The sequence below is a fragment of the Manis javanica genome, chromosome 4, assembly GCF_040802235.1.
Source record: "Manis javanica isolate MJ-LG chromosome 4, MJ_LKY, whole genome shotgun sequence".
Taxonomy (NCBI): domain Eukaryota; kingdom Metazoa; phylum Chordata; class Mammalia; order Pholidota; family Manidae; genus Manis; species Manis javanica.
The window spans coordinates 37,819,890-37,844,368 of record NC_133159.1 but is presented as its reverse complement, the minus strand read 5'-3'; the positions used below and the strand labels follow the sequence as shown (position 1 = coordinate 37,844,368).

General features: G+C 49.3%; 1 pseudogene; it reads right to left on the bottom strand.

Annotated features, from left to right (window-relative positions):
- Nucleotides 1-3,160: 3,160 nt before the first annotated feature.
- On the bottom strand, nucleotides 3,161-23,572 carry LOC140848590 (nucleoside diphosphate kinase B pseudogene; annotated as a pseudogene).
- Between the last annotated feature and the right edge of the window lie 907 nt (nucleotides 23,573-24,479).

The following is a 24,479-nucleotide window of genomic DNA, read 5'->3' as shown; positions in this document are numbered from 1 at the left end:
TGCCAGGGTAAGAATTTCACTTTACCCCAAGTTCAGTCCACTCCCCCTACCCAGTTCCCATCTCAGAGAGCTGACAGTCTGGTGGGGGCGAGGAGGAAGGGGGAGACCCTCAGAATCCAGTGAGGAGGGATGTGATAACAGGGAACAGAGGAGCCCCTAACCCAGCCTTTCCTGGGAAAGTGATAACTTTGCTGAAATTTGGGTGACAAACAGAACTCTTTTTTCTTTATTTCTTTCTCTTTCTATTTCTTCCTTCCATTTTTCCTCTTTTCCTGTCTTTCTTTTTTTCCTTTGCTCATTTTTTCTTTCTTTCAACTGTTAAATAAATTATCACCAAAGAACTATGTGCCAACCACTCTAGCAGGCAGGGCTCTATAAAGATTTTGTTCTGGGATACAGACTTAAAACAAATAATCATACACATACCACACACAAAGCCACAAACCTGTGTACGTCTACAAAAAAAAAGCAATATTTAATACCATGAGAAAACATAACAGACCTGTGATCTGCAGGAAGAACAGGAGTTGGTCAGGCAGAGTGTGAAGCATAACATCCAGGAAGAAGCGATAGTACACACAAAGATTTAGAAATGGGAAGGAGCATTACACACTCAGGAAAACAAACAAATGGACAAACAGAGGGCCAGGGTAGCTGGCCTGCTGCGAGCATGGGGAAGGGGAGCATAGGATGGTCTGGAGAGGCAGTGCACTGGTCAGGGTTCCATCAGAGAAAGAGACTGCTAGGGGCAACAGTAAGGGATTTATCTGACCTTCTGCAGTTGTGAGAGGTGACTGAGCAGTCTGTCTGAGGCTGTGGTCTTTGTGCCTGATGCTGGGATCTGAAGTCATCAGGACAGGTAGTTGGACAGGAAAGACATGAAGATGGCATTCTGCAGGTCTGACTGACTCCAAAGGTCCTCCTTGGGTTATGCTTGTGCCCTGCAGAAAAAGTAGAGCTAAACATTTCCACAAGTCAGGGGAAGAAGAAGCTAGAGGAGAGTGTGGTCAGAGAATGGAGGCCCTGCAGGCTGGCTGCTGCCCCATGCCAACATGTATAACTGCACCAGGGCCTGGGCCCCGCACTGCCCTCCAAGTGCTACAGAATATAACTGCTCTTTTGCTTCCTCCTTTCATATCTCCCTGCAAACCTGCTCTTGTACCCCTTGTACAACTGGAATGTGCAGCAAAGGGAATTCTGGGAAGTGTAGTTCCAGCAGGCTAACGTGACACACTACAAATCTACCTCAGGTGGGCAGGGGCCAGATCACACTGGGCTTGTTAACGGATGATATTTTAAGAGCAGTGGGAAACTCTGCTCAATTTTAAGTAGAGGGGTGAGAAATGACACTATCCATTTTATACTTTGGTTGCTATGTAGACAACAGCTTAGACAAAAGCGAGATGCAAGCAGAAATTGCAGATGGGAGGTTCCTGAGGGGATCCCAAAAGAGAACATGGGGTCCAAACTGAGGGGTAGGGGTAGGCAGCAGGGCTGAAAAGAAGCAGGTAAATCAGAATGATTTGGTAATGGACTGAGTGTGAGGGTAAGAGAGAAGAAAGGTGCCTACCAGGGATATTTACCACAGGGCTAGTGGAAGCGCTTACAGAGAGGCGAGGGCTGTGAGGTGGGAGGCTGATAGAAGGCCAGGAGTTTGGTTTGGTCAGAGTGAGTCTAAGGTGCCAGTGAGACACTCAGGTTGGGGTGCTGGGTGGGATTTGGGGTCTAGAGATCAGGACAGCGTTTTGACCATGAGATGTATTTGAGACTAAATAGATACGGGTGGTGTCCATGGATGAGGATGAGGTCCACTGAGGGAGAGGCTGCTGAGAAAGAAGAGAGAGGCATCCTGGCACCACCATAGAATTTTAAGACACGATCCAATTTTCATTTTAGGAAAAGCTTTCTGACTGTAATGTGAGCACCCACTTAGAGGGTAACACCAGAGGCAGAAAGACCAGGTCTTGACAACCAACTACAACCTTTAGGCACCTAAAACATCAAGTTTTGCTGCTTTGGGCTGTGATTATATTGACTAAGTGAGTATTGTGATTATACTGACTAAGCAAAATTATTGAGCTCCTGATGGCCTGAAGTTCTGCCTGCCCATCATGACATGACAGGGGTGAGGGGATAAACCCCATTTCCAAAGCTGCAGGAACAAAGTGCATCCAATTCCATACCTGCTCCTTTACTATTATTATTTTAATGATATAAATTTGATTGCTTGAAATATGCAATCACCCTAATGGATTTGGAAAATAAAGTCATCCATAGTGCAGGGCTCACGGGAAACCAAGGTCCTGTGGATTCTACCTCCTCAAGGTCTACCAGACCCATCTACTTCTCTCCATTCCCATTCCCACCAGCATAGTCTGTCCACCACCACTCCTCATCTGGCTCACTGAGTCAGTCTCCCATCTTGTCTCCAGGCTCCCCTTCCAGTCCATCTTCCACACAGCATCAATGCCATCTTCTTCAAGTACAAATTAGGCTGTCACTACAGCTAAAGCTCTTCACGGGCTCCCACTGCCTCCAGGATAATGTTCGGCCTCATCCGCATGGCCCCAGACCCTGCCTGATCTTGGCCCTTTCTCTCCAGCCTTAGTTCCACCACATGCCCCCAACTCCCCTCCCCACCCCTCCTATCCCTGGCTCTTCATCAGCCATTCACACTCAAGAATTAATCACTTCTGGCTAAGCCTTGCTCTCTCCCCACCACAGGCTTTTGCAGGCATTGCTCCTTCCGCCTGGAACACACCAGTCTCCTCCTTACGTTCCTTTGGCCTAACAGATTCCTCCTTGGACTTCAGAATCCTTGTCTGGCTCCTTCACATCCAGGTACCAGCGGCCTCAGCCCCACCATGCTCCCATAGCCCTTTCGGACTCCTGCACTATAATGCTGTCTTTCACCATAAATACTACAGGGCCTTTCTCTTCTCCCCCCTTCCCTCCCTTTCTTTCTTTTCTTCTTTTCTTCCTTTTCTCTTTCCATTTTTTCCTTGTCTTCTTTATTTTTCCCAGTTTCTGAAAGTTGTATTGGCTAATGTGTTCTGGAAGAGAGAGAGGTCAATTCTATTGCTTCCATGTCTATGGAAGGAAGTACTGGGCCCAGGGTCATATGAAGCAGTGCTGAAGGGAACTGCTCCTCTGTCCCCCTTTAGTCATAGGTCCAGCCAAAAGCACAGGACTTGTAGTCACCAATTCTTTGGGCTTAAACTATCGGATGATTTCTTTTTCAGCACTTCTTACTGGATCACTGCTATGAATGATGTGCCAACTGGAACGCAGAAGTCCCCTTGAATGGTGCCCGGCATAGACTCTGCTGGATCGGTCTCCTGAAGCATCACTGGCCCTGTCTTCACCACACGTAGCTCCTCCCAGAACATGGCCTTGGGTTCATGTATTTCCAGCCCTGGGAAGAGCTGGTGGTCCTTCAGTTCAGTGTAGTGCTATGCCTCAGGGGCCTGAAATAATTTTATGGTCATGAGGTGGAATCCGTTCTTCTCAAAGTGCTTGATGATCTTGCCCTCCAGGCTGCACTGCAGCCCCTCTGGCTTGATGGCAATGAACGTGTGCTCCAAGTTGGCAGGGTCCCAGAGGCTGGGAGCCTGGGTGCATAGGGGGATGGGTGCGAGGGACAAGTATGGGGCACACCCAAGTTGAAAGCTATTTCTCGTGTACTCACTGCTATATCTCAGTGCCTAGCACAAAACCTGGCATGTGGTGATTGCTCAAAAGTGTTTAATAACAATTAAAGCGATCATTGGACACCTTAGTTGGGAAAATTTTTGGAACATTTGGGGCAATATCAATATGAATCACAGAGATCCATGCTGTGCCATATCCTCCCAGGGAGTGTGTGTTGCAAGAGGAAGACAGACAGGAGTGGGCTCCATGTCCCAGTCCCATCCCAGGAGCCAAGCAGCGCAGAGATGCAGAAGAATGCTCCCCTTCCCCCACACCATCCCATTTCCACCTCCCACCCCAACAGAGATCACAGTGCTCTGTGTGCTACCATCCTCTGTCTCCACAGCTGGGGAGGACAGCCTTGACTGGTTGGGCCTACTACATGCGGGATGTCAAGGGCTTGCTTCGCTTTTTCCACAGACCAGAAGAGGGTCTGGGGTGTTCCTTTCCTCTCTGCTGCAGCCAGACAGAGCCCTAACTGGGCCTGGAGCCAGAGAGATAAGATCCAGTCATTCTCAATTTCCCACAAACTTGACACTCAATTCTAATTATAGAAAAAGCAAATCACCTTCCACTTTTGAGATATGAGGAAACCACAGCGTCTCATAGCCAAAGGAACCCTGGGTGGGCACCCAGTCTGACCTCCCTATCCTCTGCTCCTCAACCGTGGTGCAGATGGGGAAGCTAAGACAGAAGATTAGGTAGGGACTTAATGAGGCTCACACTGACAGTCAGTAGAGAGCTGAGGCCATAAACCCAGGTCTCCTGCTTCCTGGCCACTCTCCTTTCCAGCCCTCAGGTTGAATAAACATTTGAGAATTCACATCTGCAACCCTGAGTTGCTTCTGCCACCTCATGCTGCTGGCACACCACTATGGTGGGAAGCTCACTGCCTCTAGGCAATCTAGATAGATCTCAGTGTTAGGCAGGGCTTTTCTGCCCACAGTCTGAACCTGTACCACTACCCTCTGGGAACTTGTCTGGGCACTCACAAGGCCTGGGGAAGTTAATGTGGAAGGAAAAATAGACAACATTATATTTCCTGGAACTCTCTGGGGTAGGGAAAGCAGACTGACAGCCCTTCTCTCTACAGAAAAAGTCATGGATTAGAACAGGAAGGGGTTGGGCAGTACCCTCTAGACCCACCTTTCCCAGAGGGCTGGGGAGGGGCCACAGGGCAGGAGCTTGGAATTTGGATGGTGGGGAGTACTATGTGCACAACTTGTGACCCCTCCCTTGTGATGCCCTCAAAGGAACAAATCATGGCAAAATTCCCAAGGTGATTAAAATGTTGTGGAAAAAGGAGAGGGCAAAGTTTTGTGTGTGGGTCACATGGTTTGACCCAGAGGGAGAAGTTTATGCTCCCCTGAGCAGGGCCAGAGAAGAAGAAAAACTGAAACAGCCAAACAGTCTGAGGTTCAGCCCACGTTTTCCCCAAGTCACCTAGGAGCATGGAAATCCCAAGGGATGTATGGATAACATGCAAAGATTGTCTGTGCTGTTCATTCATCTCTTTATTCCTTCATTTGACAGTTATTTACTGAATAATGATGGTGTGCACTGGGGTGTTGTGTGAACAGACCTGATTTAGTGTCTTGGATGCTGTGCTCTACATTTTTAACTAAAAATCTCTTGTATGGGTATCCCACCTCCCCAAAGAGTATGCAAGTTCCTCAAAGGCTGGAGCTTATATCCTCCTCCTCCCCTGTCACATACCCTTCACACTGAGTGTCTAGTGATCTAGATCCATGGGTAGGTACAATCTCATTAGCCACATTCACTGGCCAGTGATTTAATCAGTTAAACATGGCAACGGCCCAATTCTTACATGCTCTCAACTCCTGGAACTGAACCCAGAGATCTGGAGGGGCTGAACCTGAGGTCATCAGGTATATTCCCCTGCCACCAGACCAAACCCAAACTAACCATAGTCAATATGAAGGGCTAATACAGAGTAAGAACAAGTCTGGGAGTCAGGAGACCTGGGTTTGAGCTGGACACTGCCACCAGCCTACTACATGGTTAGCAATAATCTTGATGCCCACCGGCAACAGTTTGAAAACCTTTCTCTCATTTGATCTTCTCAACAGCCTGTGAACTGGCAAGGTGGATTCTATTATCCTGACTTGACAGAGAAGGACACTGAGGCCCCGAAAAGTCAGGCGGCATCCCAGGGTCACAGAACTGGTGGGTGGTGGTGCCAGGATTTGGAGCCAGTTCTGTCTGGTCCTGGAGGCCTCCATCTCTGCTCCACAGCACCATGGCCTGGGGCACATTCTCCAGATACTGCTGTGTCGGGTTCAGTTGAAGGCTGGAGCTGAGCTGATTCATGAACTGATAGCTCAAGTCTCCCTGCATCCCCTGCCTGATGCGACGGCTGGCTCTTCCACCACCAGCACCTTTGGCCAGTAACCAAGGAGAGTACAAGAAGGCGGGTGAAAGCTTGGCGGATCAGCAGGGGAGACAGAGTGGAGACAGCCAGGAAGGTCTCAGAGCATCCATCACCAGGGCCATCTCCTTCTGGGATCTCAGCTGCTGTCTGATCTGCCGGGGAACCGAGTTCCCATCCAAAAGTCAGCTCTCGTGACAACCTATCAGTCCTTCCCAGGCCCCCAAGGCCTCAGGGACTACTGGACCAAGCAAATGGGACAACTGTAGCTGGGCTGAGGCAGGGAAGAGGAGCAGCCACTCAGATGCCAAGAACAGAAGGGTCCGCATTTGAGGAGTTGGCCAAATCTACTGCCTGCTTTTTGCACCAATTCTTTGAGCCCTTTGTCCCAATCCTAAATTCCTTAAGCTCCTTTGCAAAGCTGTACTGGGTTTTCCTAGGCATATGAGCTGTGCGTATCTCCCTCCCCTGGCCTTACCTCAGTGTTAGGAGCACTTGGGTTGGCCTGCTTGGCTGGACGAGTGTGGCTACCACATCGCCCGCCCTGTCACATCCTGCTGACCCCCAGAGCACCTGGGACCATGGGAAAAGGAGGGAGGGAAAGACTTGGGCCATGGGTGGCAGGGTAGGGGTATCATGCTGCCAAGGTGGAACCCAATCACAGGCTCTGCCCAGCTGAACTGTGGGAAACTATTACATTGTGCTTCTGAATTGGTTCCATCTCAACAAGTGACTGTTGATGCTTGTTCCATGCTGGACCTACACTGGGCCCCTGGCCACAGATAGGAATCAGGTACAGTCCAGCTCCTGAAAGGTTTCTAGACTGGTGGGGACAACTACTTAGCAAACAAATAAATAATAACCAGGTGGTGATTGCTCTGGAGGGGCTAAGGAAGCCCAGAGTAAGAGGAAGGCCTAAGGAAGAGGCAAATTAGCTTTATGGAAAGAGCTCAGACCCAAGACTCAGACAGAGCTGAATTCAGATGGCATCCTGCCCTTGTTCACTGACTCCTCTAAGTCCTGGTGCCTTATCTGTAAACCAGACTGGAAATAATACCCATTTCACAGTATTGTTCCAAGGACTGGGCTGTAAAGTGTTTAAAACAAGGGCTTGTGGGAAACTGGGTGGAAGCCTGGATGGCTTCATGGAGGAGGCAGTGCTTCATGGGTGAATGGAAGCTGATGAACTGCTCAGGGAGCAGGAGGGCATCTGACCACTCAGGTTGTTTGCTGAGGAGCCTTTAGAATCAGTCCTGACACCACCTCTGGGAAGGGTTTCACCTTCGTTCTCATCACACTTCCTTGTATTTTTATTTCTGCCACACAGCTGTGATTTTTTGAGGGCCTGCCTCCTTCACCACAGTGCCTGCCACCAGTGACGCTCAGTGACTATATATTGGAATAATTAACGAATGGCTCTACAGAGCACAAAACAGGAGAAAGGGAATAGAAAGAAAAGAAATAGAAGGGAGTGCACATTTTGAGCCCCCCACTGGGTCAGGTGTCAGGCTGGTTATTTATATGCATGGCAGGTTTGTTTCCCCCAGCACTGCTATGTTTATTATTCTCTCCATTTTACAGATAAGAAAATGAAGGCTCACATAAACCATATGACTTGCTAGAGATCAGGCAGCTTGAAAATAGCAGTGCCAGGACTCTATGTCCCATTCATGGATCTGCTGGGCCCTTTTCATTATTCAGGGCTATTTCCAACTGGCCTAGAGATATTTAGCCAGAGCCTCAGGACCCAGAGGGAGCCTCTCCCCACCTACCCTCTACCCACACCCCAGCTGTGCAAACAGTCTCCAGCTGGAAGGGTCCACAAAGGGCTGGGGGAGGGTCTGGCAGGTCTGACAGGTCGGGGTCAGCTGGGCTTTCCTGAGAACAGCTTCTACCCAAGGTGGCCTAGAATACAGCCTTCTGTAGGCTCACTTGGGAGAGAGGCTGAGAGCCTGGCTAGCTGAGTCCCCGTGCTGTGATCTCAGCCCCAGGCTGACTCTGAAACCCACCCAGCCCTGCTGCAAGTACAGTGGGGCCACTCCCGGCCAGCTCTGCACTGGCTGAACTTAGTGCAGATCCACAGGCCTTGCAGCAAGTCCCAGGTGAATGTGACAGCAGAGGTCATGTTCCTCCCACTGCACCACCAGGCTACTGGGTGCCACGTAACGTGGGAAACCCCACTGGCTTGCTCCTTCTGCCCAGCTCTGCCCCTTTTCTCTATCCTCTCTCTGCTCCTTTTCCAACACTAGCTTCACCTTTCCACTCCCACCCCCACTTTTCTCTCTCCCATGCAAGGCCAGATGTTGTTAACCTAAGTTTTGCAGAAATCCTAGGCAGGAAGTGAGTGCTAGAGAAAAGACCTCTCTGCAAAGAGCAGGGTGCAGGGTACAACCTGTCTGACACCTACAATCAGAACTTCCCAGTCTGACATTGCAGTGTGAGTTTCCTTAGTTGAGTGATTTTGTTTCTAAAGGACCAGATAATCCACTTCTAGGAGGAAATGGGCACAAAGATTGAATCATCCACACTAAGACACACACCTGTTGCTATACATACCCAGCGGTGGGAGGCACATGTGCTCCCCACCCCCACTTGGCTCTCAGACAAGTCGGCACAGTCTTGCACATCCCACCTAGACATTTGGGGGTCCACCCCACCGGAAGGCTGACACCAGCATAAAGGGAATGATACCTTGTCAGGGGATCCCCACTACTCCTCCCCTGAGGCTGCCTGCAACTCTCTCCTTTGAGATCAGGCCCTATGAGTAAGTTGTGTCTGCAGGAGGGAACCTCCCAGCACAAGAAAACATACCCCATCCCTTCTGCAGGTGAAATGCACAGGGGCAGCCAGTCCAACTCAGACCCTGGAATTCAGCAAAATTTCATCAACCACTAAACCCTTGAACGGACCACCACCTGTTCCTGCCATCCATCCTTCCAGCCATCCAACCACCCACTCATCGAGTGTGCATTAAGGACTCTGTCTTACAGAGAGAACTCCCCTTCTGAAGGTGAGAGCTTCCACCTTGTTTGGCCTCTCGCATTCTGACCTCTCCTGGGACCCTTCCAGCCTTGTCTTTCATTCTCAATGGGATCCTTACCTCCCTAACTGGGATTTCCAATGCAGTCCCTTCCGTTCCATCCAGGGTAGTCTCTTGCATTCCTCACACTTCCATGCAGGTGGAAGTTGGGGCTGGCACTTTGGAAGGAGCAATAATCTGTGGTCTACAGCTGGAGGCCTTTAAGGACATCTGGATGGACCATCAGTTGCTCTCTTGACCGTTCAAGCCCCAGGGTGCCAAATTCGAGCCTAGGTAGATAAGGAAGTTGGATTTTCATGTGCACATTTGGTTTTGGGGGGAGAGGAGGCTGGGGGCAGGCCAGATCTTATTTAGCCCAGAAAGCCCTTCTTATTTACAAGTCTTCTGAAGTGGGGGAGCTCTTAGAGAAGAGCAACCAGAGAGGAGCCTTTTCTCCACACTCGAGTCCCTCTCACGCCTCAGCCAGTCCCAGTCCTGGAGTAATTCTGGGATTTCAGATGCTCACAAGTCATTCATTCTCTCAGCAAGTGCTTCTGAATCTAGCAAGTGCTGAGCTCTCTGCTAAAGGTTAAGAGGCTAAGATGAATCAGACCCATATGCTTATTTGCAACCATAAATGCTCTCAAATTGCTCCCCGCCTAAGAAGGGACACACACATGCAAACAAAGACAGTGCACTGGAGTGCTTACAACTTTAGGTCCTGGTCTAGAATTTGGTGCCTGTTATTGCTGCCTAAATACCCTCTACAATGTCCAAGTAAGTAACAGGGTTTCGAGGCCCTGATCATATATCTCCCAATATGGGAGAAACCATTCTTCCCTTGCTTCCTCCCCTCCCTGACCCCAGCAGTCTGTTACCACACAGGACTCTCTGGCTAGCACCTTCCCCAGAGCTGAAACAGCCTGCCCCATGGGTTCTTCCCAGCCATCCTGACTCTGGCCCCTGGGGCTGCCAGGACCTCTCTGGCTGCACCTGTCCCAGGACAGCCCTGGAGGCAATGTCAGATACCCGCAAAGCTCAGTTCCTTTAGGTTGCTCTACAGCAGAAAGGCCACTCTAGCTGCAATGAGCAGAGGCATGGGACAACTGTGGGCTGTTGCCCAGGAGCCAAGGGATGCCCCAGGTGAAAGATGATTCACCAGAGCCAGGCAGGAGCCAGACTGGGACAAACCAGAAGGTATCTGGAAGGGAGAGTCAGTGGGAGGTCATGCTGCTTGGGGAGAGAGGGTGACACAGAGAACTGGCCTAAGGGGTCACCCTGGCAAATGAGGGAGCCTTAATCCCTCTCCTGGGCTAATGGGGGAGATAAGAGCAGTGAAACTGAGAAAACAAAAAACAGAAGCAGCTTTCCAGCTCCCAGCTCCTAGGCCCTTTCCCCCTACGGCCAGATGTGCTCCCCTCCCTCCGCTCCACTTTCCTATAGCATCTATTCTCAGGCTGCTGAAGTCCCTGTCTTAGCAGCTAGAGGACAAGGGTGGTGCCTGGTTCATCTCTGTCCCATCCCTGCCCCACCCTCACCCGTGCCTCATTCAGGGCTTACACATGGCAAAGGCTGGGTAAATGTGCACCAAATAAAACAATGCCCTGGTTTATGCTGCTTAAGGCTAGTACAAAAGCTGTGTGTCTAAGGAATAAGGGTCAGCCAACTTTAGGGTCAGGAGACCCAGTCTTAGCCCTGGCTTTGTCATTGACTTAGTTTGCTCAAAGGTGATACTGAGCAGGTCTTTTTTATTCCATGGGGCTCACTTTTTCTACCTAGAGGACCACACAAGACAATTCTGCAGCCTACTAAGCCATAAAATGCCCCACGATGGTCCAGGAGGCTCCCTCCACATTTATTTGGTACAGCCTGTGTTCCTGACACCTGAGAAGAGACCATCTCCTTTCTCCCAGGGCACCTCTGTATCCTCAACCAGACTATTTCTGAACCCTGGGAACCAAAGGAGGAATGCATCTAACTGAGAGCTTGGTCAAATCAAGCCGAGTCACCTTTGCTATTTAAATCCTCTCTTTCTTGCAGAAGCTGTCAGCTGAGACTGGGAGGAGAAGCAAATCCCTGCCCAGCGAGGAGTCCACTTTGCAGTGGCTCTAAATTCCCCAGGATTAAGAGACCTCTAGCACCAGCTTCCCACTGCCCTTTTCTCTAAATTCTCCCCTGAGGCCACTTGGCTGATTGGAATGTTCAGTCCACCCTCTCAGTGGCCAGGCAGGATAAGTGCCCTCTCTGGGGACACTCTGGGCTGGTGTGTTTCCCAGAACTAATCCTTGTTGACAATCCCAGGCCAGGCATTTCCAAGAGGCCTGAGTTCTGCAGCACAGAAGGCCTGGATGCTCCAGGAATCAGGGGTGGCTGGGGGTGAAGTAGGCCAGAGCTGGAGACAGTTGAGGATAGATGGGGCCCAGTGTGCCACGCTCTTGAGTCCTGTCATATTCAATCTGGAGGAGACATTCAGGATAATGTGTCATACACGCCCATTATACAAATTGAAGAAGTGAGGCTCTGAGAGATAAAATCATGCCATGTGTTTGTGGTAGAGTTAGGACTCGGATCCAGGTTTCAGTTAACCATTTATCCCACAACCATTTTTTTAAGAACTGTTTCTTAAGTTCCACGACTGACGCTTGAGATAAACCAAGATCAATTTGCATTCATTTAATGAACACTTATATAAAACTGACTATGTGCCAGCTACTGTTCTAAGCCTTTTATAAATCTCATTAATCCTCCTAAGAACCCTGAAGGTAGGTTTTGTTATTCTCAAAGTAAAATAAGAAATTTGAAACTCCAAGAGATGAAATAACTTTTCCAGGGTCACACAGCTAATGGGACTAATTTTAGGCTTGATCCCACATCTGTCCTGTACTCCCTCCTCTATGCTTTATTGCTCAGTTAGAGGCAGACGTTAGGTCCAAATACAGTGCAACACTGGCAGTAGGGGATCCAGGCTACAAGGCAGAGGTCAGCAGACAAGCTCTGAGGGTGGCAGGCTCTCACCCAGCCGGGGAGATGGCCCAGCCACACAGGCCTGCTCCAGTAGCCTCACTTCTGCCCCAGGGAGGCCATGACCCCCAACTCCAGGGAACCCCATTCACTATGCACTCAACGTGAATTGTGCCCCCAGGCTTTGGCCCCATCACAGCAGTAGCCCAGCTCTCACCTGCACAGGTGACTGCCAGCCAGGTGTCAGCACAGGCGACTCCCTGGCCCAGAGCAGAGGCCTTGCCAGCCCCGAAGGTAACTTGTGCCAGCTGCCGCTGCAGCACCCACTCACCCCCCACCAAGTTCTGCAAGATCACGCTGGGGCAGCCTGCAGGTTATATGTCTAGACAGTCACACTGAGAACCAGGCTCGGCAACTTGGGAGAAGTTTCCTGAATTTCTTCCACCTTCAGGAATGGAAACTGAGCTAACAGGGAATTTGTTCTAATTATAGGGAAATAAGGAGAATTGAACAAGAGCTCCTCAAGGTTGAACTCTCCAGTAGGGTTTCTCCAGCACTCTCCCTTTGTTCATTTCTCCAGTGAGGAACCCCAGATCACCAATTCTGTGCCAGCTCCTGGCTGGGCATTGGGCACAGAGAGGGTTAGCCCGGAACTCTGCCCCCCAGGACTGCCTATCTAGTGGAGCAGCAAACAGTGAACTGAGGAGCTCAGCCCAGGATGGTACTCCTGCCATCAATAAGGGGTGGGAGAGGGTAGAGGAGCGCAGGTGCCCCACAGCCCAGCCCAAGATCGGCAGAGGCTCCTGGACAAGGTGCAGTTTGAGGTCCTCTTCCTTCCCTTCTCCCGGCCCCACAGGCACAGCTGAAACACCATGTTTCTGGAAATCTGACTTCTTCAGGACATACCAATAGTCACTCAACACTTCTTCATTTAACAAGTATTGATTAAGGATAGAACAGTGAGCAAGAGAGACCAGCTGCATACTTGAGGAGTTAATAGGTACTCCCTCTGACAAGTTTTTCCACACATTTCACCCAAAAAAACTCTCTCAGAGGTGTGTATGTGTGTGCATGTGTGTATATTTTTGCTTTTAGGCATTTCCCAAGTTTATTTCAAGAAGTAGTCAAGTATTATGATTGAGAACCGTAGCCTCCGGAAGCAGACATTTCCATTTGAACCCAGAATCTGTCACTGTGTAGTCTTGAGCAAGCTACTTAGCCTCTTTGAATCTCTGTTCCATTTCTCAAATTTGTACAATGATGGCTACTGGACAAAGCTGTGTGGATTAAATAAAGCAATCCATGTTCATTGTTTTGCCTGGTGCTTGGCTGTTAGCATTGTTATGAACAAAGATAGTCTTGGCTTCCAGTCGCAACGGCACCCAGCATGTCCGACAGTCCCTGTACTTAGTACTTTACAGATCTCTGGTGCTTGATTAGTCTTTGGCAGGGAATGGAGGGTAGATAAGTGTGGCCTTTTACAAAAATTTTTATTGTGGTAAGCTATACAAAACATATCGCCACTGAAACCATTTCTCCATGTATACTTCAGTGGCATTAAGCGCACTCACAGTGTTGTACAACCATCACCACTATCCATCTTCAGAGTTTATCACCATCCCAAACAGAAACTCTCTATCTGTTGAACAGTAACTCTCCATTTCCTCCTCCCTCAGCCCCTGGTAACCAACCACTGTTCTACTTTCTGTCTCCAGGAATTTGCCTGTTCTAAGTGCCTTACATAAGTGGAATCATACAGTGTTGTGTCTGGCTTATTTCACTCAGCAGGCTGTTTTTAAGATTCATCATATTGTAATATGTCTCAGAATTGTGTTCCTTTTTAAGGCTGACTAATATCCCATTCTATGTGCATATTGCACTTTGTTTATCCACTCGACTGTATCAGACATGTGGGTGGTTCCCACCTTTGGGCTATTGTGAGTAACGCTGCCATGAGGATTGGTATACAAGTGTTAGAGTCCCTGCTTTTAATTGTTTTGGGTATATTCTGACAAGCAAATTGTTAGATCATATAGTACTTCAATGTTTAACTTTTGAGGAAACCACTGTACTGTTTTCCACAGTGACTGCACCATTTTACATTGCACCAGCAATGCCATATGGTCTTGAAGTAGGAGCAAGAAGGATGTGATGTGAGAGGGACACTCTGGGTACCTGGCACCCTCCTGTGGAGACTTTCCTCAAAGCAATGGAAGCAGAGTGATGATAAATTGGGACAAGCCCAGTGGTGTGCAGGGGACTCTGCAGCTAAACAGAGGAGCACAGGTGAAAGCCTGGAATTGGGGTCTGGCAAGAGAGCCCTGGAGGTGTGATGCTTGCCAGTGTTCACCATACTGCCTGGAGGGCAGAGTGGGCAGCCCCGAGTCAGTGACGTCCAGTCGGGGGGTTCCAGAGGGATCTCAATTTGAGGAAGACTCTCAAGTCAGAGCTCTCCTGCCACATGAGTGGGGAGCTGACCATCACTGGAGGTGTGCAGATGCGACTTGGGATGGAGGCAAAGGGCAAAGGAGGTTGGACTGGAGAGCTTCTGGGGGCCCAGAGAGTGCTGTGTTCTGAAAGTTTGGGATTCAAAGATTCTGTGACTGGATCCCAGCTGAGCCCATTTGCAGGCAAAGACTCTGTAACTCTATTTTTTCCCATCCAGATGAATTCTGCCTTGACTTCTCTGAGACCTTGTATTGGCACAGGCATTGCTCAAGCCCAGCAGGGGTGGGCTTCATTTCCATTTGCCAGTGAGGGTCTCATGGGGCACCCTGAGTTCCTGTGGCTCCTATCAACTTTTCAGTTGGAAATTATACTGTGTGCATGCAAAGGAAGGCTGCATGGAGTGAATTTAGAAATAGTGCAAAAGTGAATGAGGGAAAGGGCTCTCCCACCAGCCTGCCAAGACCTCCAGGGTTGGTGCCAGTCCCTGGCTCCAGTGTTCCTCTCCTCAGCCTCTTGCCGAGGCGCAGACTGACCTTGTCTCCTGTGCTCAGCCCTTTGCCTCCCTCCAGCCGTCCCCCTGCACTCTTGTCTCTTTCCAGCCACTCAGCTTATGCCTCTGGACTGGCCTCCTTCCTGGAATACTATCTCTGGTTTTCTCTACCTGCACAAATCCTGCCATCTTTCTATGACTCATCCAGGTTTCCCTTCCTATAGAAAGCCCACACAGATCTGTCAAAAGGCTTAGCATGCTGGGGCACCACTTAAGGCTGTCATTCCTGGATATTCATTTATTAAGTACAAACTCAGCACCTGGGCTATTGATGCACTGGCGATACATCAATAAAGGAAGGTGACATTTCTGCTATCATTGAGCTTATACTGCAGCAGGAGACATAGAAACAAATAAATACATAAAATAACTTAATATAGGGATGATTGCTGCAAAGACAAACTGGAGATATAATGAAGGTTACTTTAGATTGAATGGTCAGGAAAGACCTCTCTAAGAGGTGATATTTGAGCCAAGACCTGAATTATTAAGAGCCAACCATGAGAGGAACTGGGACTAGAGGCTGGGAGGGGGCTTCCAGGGACATATGAAGGCAAAGGTCCCTGAATAAGCCTGGTCTGTTCCAGGAACAAGAAGGTGGCCACTGTGAGTGGAAGGTGCGAATGACACAGAGAGCCAATGATATGACAATAGAGAGACAGGCAGGGGAGACTGCTGCAAAGGATTAATTAAGGACTATAATGGGAAACCATCTGAGGGTCTAAGCAAAGAAGTGATACGATCTGACTTATGAGATAGAAAAGATGAGCAGGATGCTGCTCTTGTAGTGGGAAAAGATCTGAAGCAGGAAGACCAGTTAGAAGCCTCCCGGAGTAGATGCAGAGATGGCAGTGGCTTGGACTTGGAGGAAGCAGTGCACATGGTGAAGAGCCAGGTTTGAGATGTGTTTTGGAGACACCACTCCCTGGGGATTGGGAGAAAGAAGACCTGACAGAGGCACTTCTCTGGGCTTTGGCGTGGTAGTGAAGGAGGAGGAGTTCTCCAGATAGAGAAAGAGGCACTTTTTAAAAAGATTCAGAGGCAAAAAATGTGGATGGTGCTTTCAGCATCCTGAACGTGAATGGCAAGCACTGATGAGTTTTCAGAGATGACAGATCAGTACAAAAAGGTCTTGAACATCATGGGAAGACCTTAGTTTCTATTCTTGTAGGTAACAGGGAGACACTGAAGGTGCTAGCACACAGGAGTTGTTCAATATGTCTATGAAAGGAGGTGTGGAAAATGCTTTCACAGGTATTTCATGGGGCCCTATAGAAACAGCCTGATGTTTAGTAACTGCAGATTTTTCTTTCCCATGCCAAAGGCAACTTGGTGCCCAAGTTGAGCTCTGTTCTAGGATGTAGTCTGCCTCTGAGTTCTCTGGGTATCCACATAACCTGAGGGATGGAGCCAGGTGGCCAGAGGCTGGTAGATAAGCATCTGGCTCAGGTCCCAACGAGCCTTCACTGTCCTTATTCACCTCACTAGGCCACGCCCAATGTTACCCACAGACAGAAGCCCAATCCCACGCACCTGTTATATTTTTACCAGCCTATTCAAATAGAAGCTTCTGGATTCTTCATGGACATTTATCATTTGCTTTCCCAAGATTTTAGGGAGTAACTGATGTGTTCACTCTAGCCATGGCTCAATCTCCAAGAGGCTATTAGATTCTAGGCTCGGAGCTTGCTCTGAGCTTCAGTTTCCCCTGACTGAAAAACAAAAAGAGTGGACTTAGAAACCCAAGGTGTTTTCCAGCTCTGGAACCCTATGACCTGTTTACTTTGCTCCCTTTCTTCTCAGAGCCCGTTTACATGTCTGCTCTTCTTGCAGGGGAACCAAACTACAGTGTCTGGGTGGAACCAGTTCCATAATTGGTCTCAGTCCCCAGGATCCCAGAGACCAAATAAAATTCCCCTAAAGGGAAAACCAGAATCCTGTAAGGGTCTGCTGTGCCCCATACATTCTGGAAAGTGCTTGCAAAGCCTGAATTCCCAGTCCACACGCTGGAGCAAGCCATCCTCCCTTTGAAACCTAAGAAAGTTGCAGGAACAGCCATTTACCTGTCACATGGTTTTCATAATTTCACTGGCACCTTCACTAATCATTGAAGTGAGTTTTGGCAGGCAGCAGGGTGAGCTCCAGGGCTGATGTGGACATGCTGGATGGCAGCTTGTTTGGAGGAAAAGAATTAGAGCTGAGATCTTACAGGGCCCTCCTGAGATGTCCAGCCATAGGGACCTGCTCATGAATATTCTGGGGTCCTGCTGAAATCCAGGAAGTAAGCAGGAGGGTAAAATGGATGATACCTTGGAAAGTTGAGTCAGCAAGTGTCTGTGAGCCCAGCCCTGTGTGGTGCAAAGAGGAGTGGAGAATTATGCAAAGATCAGAAGGTACTGAGCAACTCAGGCCTGATGGGGGATGCAAAGCGCCTGATACGTCTGTGTAGTCTCCACAATTATACTACATCCCCTCTAGCAACAGAGACTAACATGTGTTTTGTGCCAGGCACTAGGGGTACAGTTTAGGGCATCCATCCAGTCCTTTTCTTTATGAGTATATAGACTAATGGAAGATGTGCATTGTGGTTCCAACCATAGACACTCAAAAGAAACAGAGATAAGCATGGCCTAGGGTGATGACTAAGAGAATTTTCTGGAGGTGGTAACATGTCAAACAAACTAGGAAAGACCCAAAAGGAAATAAATAAGTGGAAAGGGCTTAGACTTCGGGCCAGATGGGCTTGGTTTCAAGCTGAATCTCTGAGCCTTTGTTTTCTCATCAGTAAAATGAGAAATACTGTTCTAATTTTAGGGATTATGGAGATTTGATGAGTTAAGGACCAGATGGACCTGGTTCAAAGTAGGGGTCTCTGGAAATGGTTGACTGATGGGGGGCAGGGGTGATAAAGAGTCTGGGGGAGAAAATCTTGGGTACTTCTTCCTCCTCAGCCCTGATTAGATTCCTCGCGACTATTCTCCTGCCGACACCAACAGCCAGGGTTGGGATAGGTGGGGTCTGAGCCAGCACCCTGAGTCCTGGTGGCCCATTTGCTCTGAGCTTCCTGAGGGCCTCTGTACAGCAGGTTTCTGCAGACCCAGTGCATTTCCACAAGGTAGGAGGGCCCCACTCTGAGGCTCACACCTCAGCAACTGGAGCTGTTGGCCAAATTCAAGCCACAGGAGGGGAAGGCAAGTGCTGTGTCTGCTGATTTGGTGGGGAGATGGTCCTCCAAGGGGAAAAAGGGAAATGAAAAGGGAGCTCCTGCTGTAGCTTATTCACAGAGAGATGCACCCCCTGTCCCAGGCCTTTGCTGGAGAACTGCTTCAGAATCTGGCCTAGCAAAGACTTGCTTCCTCCAGGAAGCCTGCTTAGATGGCCTGGTCCCTTATAAGCTGTCACTCCTCTGATCCTGTGTACCTGAGTGCGGCTTCATCTGCGTATGCTGTGCATGTACTTGGTTTGGTACAATTCATTTTTGGCTCAGATTGTAAGCTTCTACCAGGAAAGACAAAAGGGAGAAGAGAAAATACACATTTATTGAGTCCTTGCTGTATACCTCGCCCTGGGTTGAGAACCTCTCGAGTCATCTCACATATATCTTGCAACAGTCCTCCCAGGTAAGGACCACTGTCTTTACAGATAAAGAACCTGAGGCTTGAAGAGGTGTAAGTTCCAGGACTGGAACCCAAGTCTGCTGGACTCTGAGGCTTATCTAGTTCCTCTATACCAAATCAAGATCCTCTGTGGGCAAAAGTACATGTTCTGTGGTGAAATAAGTTTGGGAAATGCTGCTTGTTAAGCATCCTGTTTGAGCCCCTCAACCCACATTAGTATATTCAAGGTTCTGAGAAGTCCTGCAGAGAAGATACCAGATGTAGTTTAGTTAGTCCAGCACTTCCCGAGGGATACCTCAGTCATATTATTGCTGCTAACACCCTCCAAGGCCCCACTTGGATATGTACCCACTTTAGGATATGCTATCTATAAAGCAAAATTCACCAAAATGGGAGTGATTCAAAACAAGCTCTCTGAGGGACTTAAGGGGAACCATGAAGTCTGAAGCAGAGGTGAGTGGGAGGGTGTGCAAAGAAGGGCATGTGAGGTGGGAGTGAGCGTGAAGAGGGGTCTAGACAGGGAGGCAACAGCCCCAGCTGAAAGCCAACATGCTAAATATCTGAACTGTTAACATCTTCGACCACAAGTCTGTCTTTAAAACCATGTGACTCCAATTGGGCTATCAGGCATTGCAGGCAGGAGGCAGTAGTTGAAATGAATGGGTCTCCTTGTCACCTAAGGAAACAGGCAAAATGCAGCACGAGGGACCTAAGTTAGACCATCAGTAGGATATTTTAAGCAGTCCTCCATAAACCACATGCATTATCCTACCCCTTTGCTCATGTTTCCTGTGCACTGAGTTGCCCTCATTTCTTCATGTCCCCATCTTGCCAACACTCAACAGGCAGCACATCTGTCAAGAAGACTTTGAAGAAGACTCCATGCTCTCTGCCTTCTCTGGAATCAGGAAGTCCCGATCCAGCTCCCCTCCCAAAACAGATGCTGAAGACTTAAGAAAAATATAAACATTCAGTACCTAAAATCTTGATGCCAAGATTAGGCAAAGATGTGGTCCTGCCAAATTCTGCCCGGGTCTGAGCACACCTGGAGAGCTACCACCACTGCACAGTGACAAATGCTGGTGTGTCCAGGCATGGAGAGCCCAGAAGAAGGCTCCTGGAAGCTGAGATGAGACACAGGTGACGGAGAGGGCTGAGGGACATTTATAGATGCGAACACAGTCAAAAACTTCATGTCATATCACACACATGTTGGCTAGAGCAGCGCTTCTCAAAATGTGCCCCAAATCCACAGCAGCGGCATTACCTGCGAACAAGTTAGAAACACAGCTTCTGGCCACCCTCCCAGAACAACTGAGCCAGGAACAGGGTGGGGCCTCGCCAAGAGTTCTGAAACCGCCTCCTGCTGCGTCTGAAGCATGCTCAAGTTTTGAGACCCACCGGCCTGTAATGATTCCTGTTATAATAATTGCTCCTCAGGAGAAATAACGATATTCTCCCCTACTGTGGAAAGTGTCCTCAGAGAGGACATTTATTCCATCCTAGGATGCACAGCAGACAAGCTGCTGAGCTGGGGCTCCCAACCCCAGTCTTTCTCAAGCTTCCCAGCAGTCAGGCAGAGCTGTGTGCCCAATGTACTGAGAGAGCTGCTTGCCTAGGCCCCAGAGAAAGCCTTAATTGGCTCATTAATAGCTCTGATTAGAGAGCATGGAGAAGCCTTTATCTTTGAAGTCCCTGGGCTATGCTAGAAGCTCATGCAGGGAGCTTGCTGTGGCTAATTAAAGCTGAGCTGTGTTTCCTGTCAAGGGCCCAGAGTGTTAATGGCTTTAAGCAAGAAAAATTAAGCTTCCATTTCCATTCAAGGGTAATAGATAGAACCAGTTGGAATGAAGATGAAAAGGGGTCTTTTAAAGGGGCAGAGCCCCTGGGCTGGAGCAAAGCTCTAGGTCTCTTCTGAAGTTTGTGACCAAAGAGATACTGCTAGCTTCAGGGGAATGGGGGGGCCTCAGATTCCCACAGTGGCAACCCTCAGGCTGACATCATCCTCATTCTTACTGTTTTATGATTTTAGAGCATTTCAGCTTCTGGCGTCTGATTGCACCTGTTCAGGTGTGTGAACTGGAAGTGAAGAGAGAGGCCTGGGTGGCAGTCCTGGTGGTAACAAGCCTTCAGGGGCTGTGACCATCCAGTCCCACAAGCCATATTCCCTATCTCCTTTCAGTTCTCTAACTTCTACTACTCGTTTATCAGCCACCTTTTCTCCAGTTCCTACTAAGTGCCAGACACAGGGCTGAGTGTTTCACAGTGTCTCACATAATGTCCTCAGTAATCCTACAGAAATGCACAAGACATAGTTACACTAGTTAATCGACTTGCCCAAAGACTTGTGTTTTCTGAGCAAAGCGTCAAACCCAGCTATTACTGCATCACATCCCTTGTTCTTAATCATTAATACAACCCAGCCCTCCTGATCCGGGAACTTCCTTTCCTGTGACTGGAGGCATTGCAAGCTGGGAGTGCTAATGCCACCCCAACCATCTACCCGGTGAGGGGACCTGGGACATCTTGTCCTTTCTTCTTCTCCCCATCACATCCTACACCACACCCTACATCACACCCCTTTTGTGCGAAATCAGAAATCAAGACATGCAGTCTAAAAAATGGCCTATCCTTATTTAATTCATTTCACTGAAAATTTGATTGAGGCAATCAAATCATAGGAAGTTTATGAGCATGTGTAGCCTTTAGTGAAAAGAGTGTTGAGTAAAAAGGTCAGTCCAAACTGATATTCCAGTTCAGATAAGATCCAGATAGTTTAAATAAGAACCACCCCAGGACACGAGGCAGATGCTAAATGTGGTTCCCTAGGGGCCTAGTAGTCAAAGGCTTTCCCTTATTCAAGGTCTAACTGAAATACCCCCTCCTCCAGGGAGATGCCCCATCCCTCCAGCTCTCCTTCCCAAGCCCCTCGATTTCCCACCACCCTCTGCTCCTTAATGGCCTATTTCAGAGTTGAATGTGGGCCTGCCCATCCCCAACCCTGCACCAGTTCTGAGATTCTCAGAAAATGGCCTGAGCCCTCCTTGCCTCCCCAGGGTCCAGGAGGAAGGAACGAATGAATGACGGTTCTGACAGAGAAGGAAGGCATTGTTACTCAGGCTAGAATCCCCCTCTTGCTCTCTGCATCATCTCTTACTCCCGCCCACCCCGACCGCCCCAGCTCTGTGTGCTTCTCAGGTCCCGCAGCACAGCTGGTGACCATGCACCCTTTCTGTCCCCCCAGGTGTGGTGAATGTGCCCAGCACGGGGGCTAAGTCAGATGTGTCTCTTCTTCCCCAGTGCTCACCCCAGGGCACAGGGCCCAAGACACCTAAGGAAGGGCTTACTGAAGGAATGAATGGTCAAGAGAATAAAACACTTGCATCTAACCAGACTGCCTCCGAATGTCCCTTCCTTGGCAGGTAGAGGTTGAGCCTGAATGTGCGAGCCTACCTCTGCTGAGCCCAGCCCTCTCTGCAGGGACCACAAGCAAACTGAAGGAGGTCTGGGCCAAGCTGAGCCTAGGGCTGGGGCACAGCCCAGCTGGGAACCCTGGCAGGGCAGAGGGGAGGTGCCAAACGACCACTGTCGCCAAGGATACCTTCATATCCCAGCTCTCCAACCTGCTCACGGCCCACCCAGATATGCGAGGTTCCTCAGAGATCTGTATGTCCTTGGCCTGGCCATGGAGGTCGGCATGGTGGAGAGGAAAAAACAGAGAGAAGCCGTGATCCCTTCACTGACTGCCACCCCTCCACATGCCACCACCCCATGAAACGGGGCAATAATGACAATAACACTTCCAGGGTCTAATTGAAGTATGGAGCACAGTGGCCAATGGCATGGGCAATGTGAATCGTTATGGGTGACTGGTAGGTGGCACCTTACCCATAATCTATTCCATAAAGTCAGAAAGTGGTGCTGTAGGGGAGTGGGGAGGTGGGGAGGGGTGGAAGGTGAGGAAGTCAACCAAACTGTGGTCTCCCACCCCTACCATCTAGCTTCCTTCCTTTCCCTACAGCTGATGGAAGCAGCCTGGTGCAGCAAAAGGGAAGGCTGTACTCATTAATAAGATGCATTTCCTGAGCACATACTTCACACCAAGCCCCGGGCTGGGAGACACATGTGACACATCGCTTCATTAATTTTCACAGCCAATATTCAGAGGAGGGATTAGCTCTGTGGAAAAGATGGGAAAATTGAGACCAGAGAGACTCAAAGAGGTAAAGCCAAGTGCCCCCAGTTGGTCTCAGATTTCAAGGCTGAGCAAGACTTGAATCTCAGGACTTTCTGACCCCACATGCTGCCTCCCCTGAACCACAGACATCCATGCTGGCTTTGTCTCAAGCCATGCACTTGTTCTGTTTCACTGGGCAAGTGGCTCCTCCTGAGCCCTTCAAGGTGTGACTCAGGTACAGTCTGTGTGGTCACATGTCTACCTCTCTCCAGGGCCCCCTCCACCTGTGACTGCTATTTCTATTATGGTAGGAATCAGGATAGCAGCATGGATTGCAGTCTGCCTTCTATTGGAAAGGATGGATGAGCCTGGGTCTCCTCCCCTAGATTGGGATTCTTGGGGAAACAGAGCCTATATTCTACTCATTAATATGCTCCTCTACTCCAACCAGTCTTGTTCAGAGGCTGTGTAAGAGGGACACAGAGAAGATGTATCCAAGCCTGTTTCCTCACTAGATAGTGGATAAGTTGGACCCATGGTTCAAAAAGGCCAGGAGATGACTCCTATACAACCCACCTGCCCCCATTACCACACTGACCTCATCTCCTATATTCCAGCAGTACTGGCCTCCTTGTTCTTCATCCAAGACTTCAGTCAGCCCTGCCTCAGGGCCTTTGCACCTGCTGTTTTTGCCATGGGGGTAGTGGGCTTTCTCCTCCATTCCTCCAGGTCTTTCCTTTCCTGATGACACTAAAATTGTGCCAGCCCCCTCCCTCAACATTCTCTGTCTCCCTCTTCTGCTTTATGTTTCTTCAATGCATGTATGAGCATCTTATATTTTTAAGAAATGTTAGGTTGTTAGCTAGCTACCTCTGAATTACCTAGGGAGCCAGTTTAAAGATACAGGCTCCTGGTCCCCAGAAGGCCAGCTAAACCATAGAGAAAACAGCAGAATCTCAGGGGTGGGGACTGGAAGCTATTTATAGTTTATAAAAGCTCTCAGGTGTTTCTTATGCACAGGTCTTGCCAATGGGTTTCAGCCCTGGGAAAGTTTGCTATGGATTCAGTGTGACCACAGAAATTGACAGCAAAACGTTCTTGGGGTGAAAGGGTTATACCCAACTTTATTTCCAGGTGGCAGGTCAGTCACTAAAGTCCCGTTCACTCAGAGCGAGTCTGTATGCAGCAAGCTGGTCTCTGCCTCTGGGCCTCTCTGTCTGCCCAGTCATCCTGCACAGCTGTCCTCTGGGCCTCTCTCCTTGGTGCTGTCACCACTCCAGCCTCTGCTCTCCTGCAGCCTTGCAGCCCTGCCACCATGTCGTGCCCAGTGCATTGGGTGGAGCTCTTTATATAGAGTCAACAGCCACGTATTGCCCACAGGTGTGCAGTGAGCTAGTCAACGAGGGCCAGGTGAGAATCCTGGCCACAGGAATTCTCATTTTATCCACAACAGGCAGGGTTGGGAACTGCTGTGAAAAAAACAGTGGAACCAGCTAAGGACCCTCCAAGATGGGACCTCATTTGAGTCCAAGCCTCAGCTTCAACTATGGCTTTTGTCCCCCCCCCCCCCCAAGCATCCTCCACGTATCTCCATGGAACTCTGCTGTTCTCTGACCACAGCTTCCTTT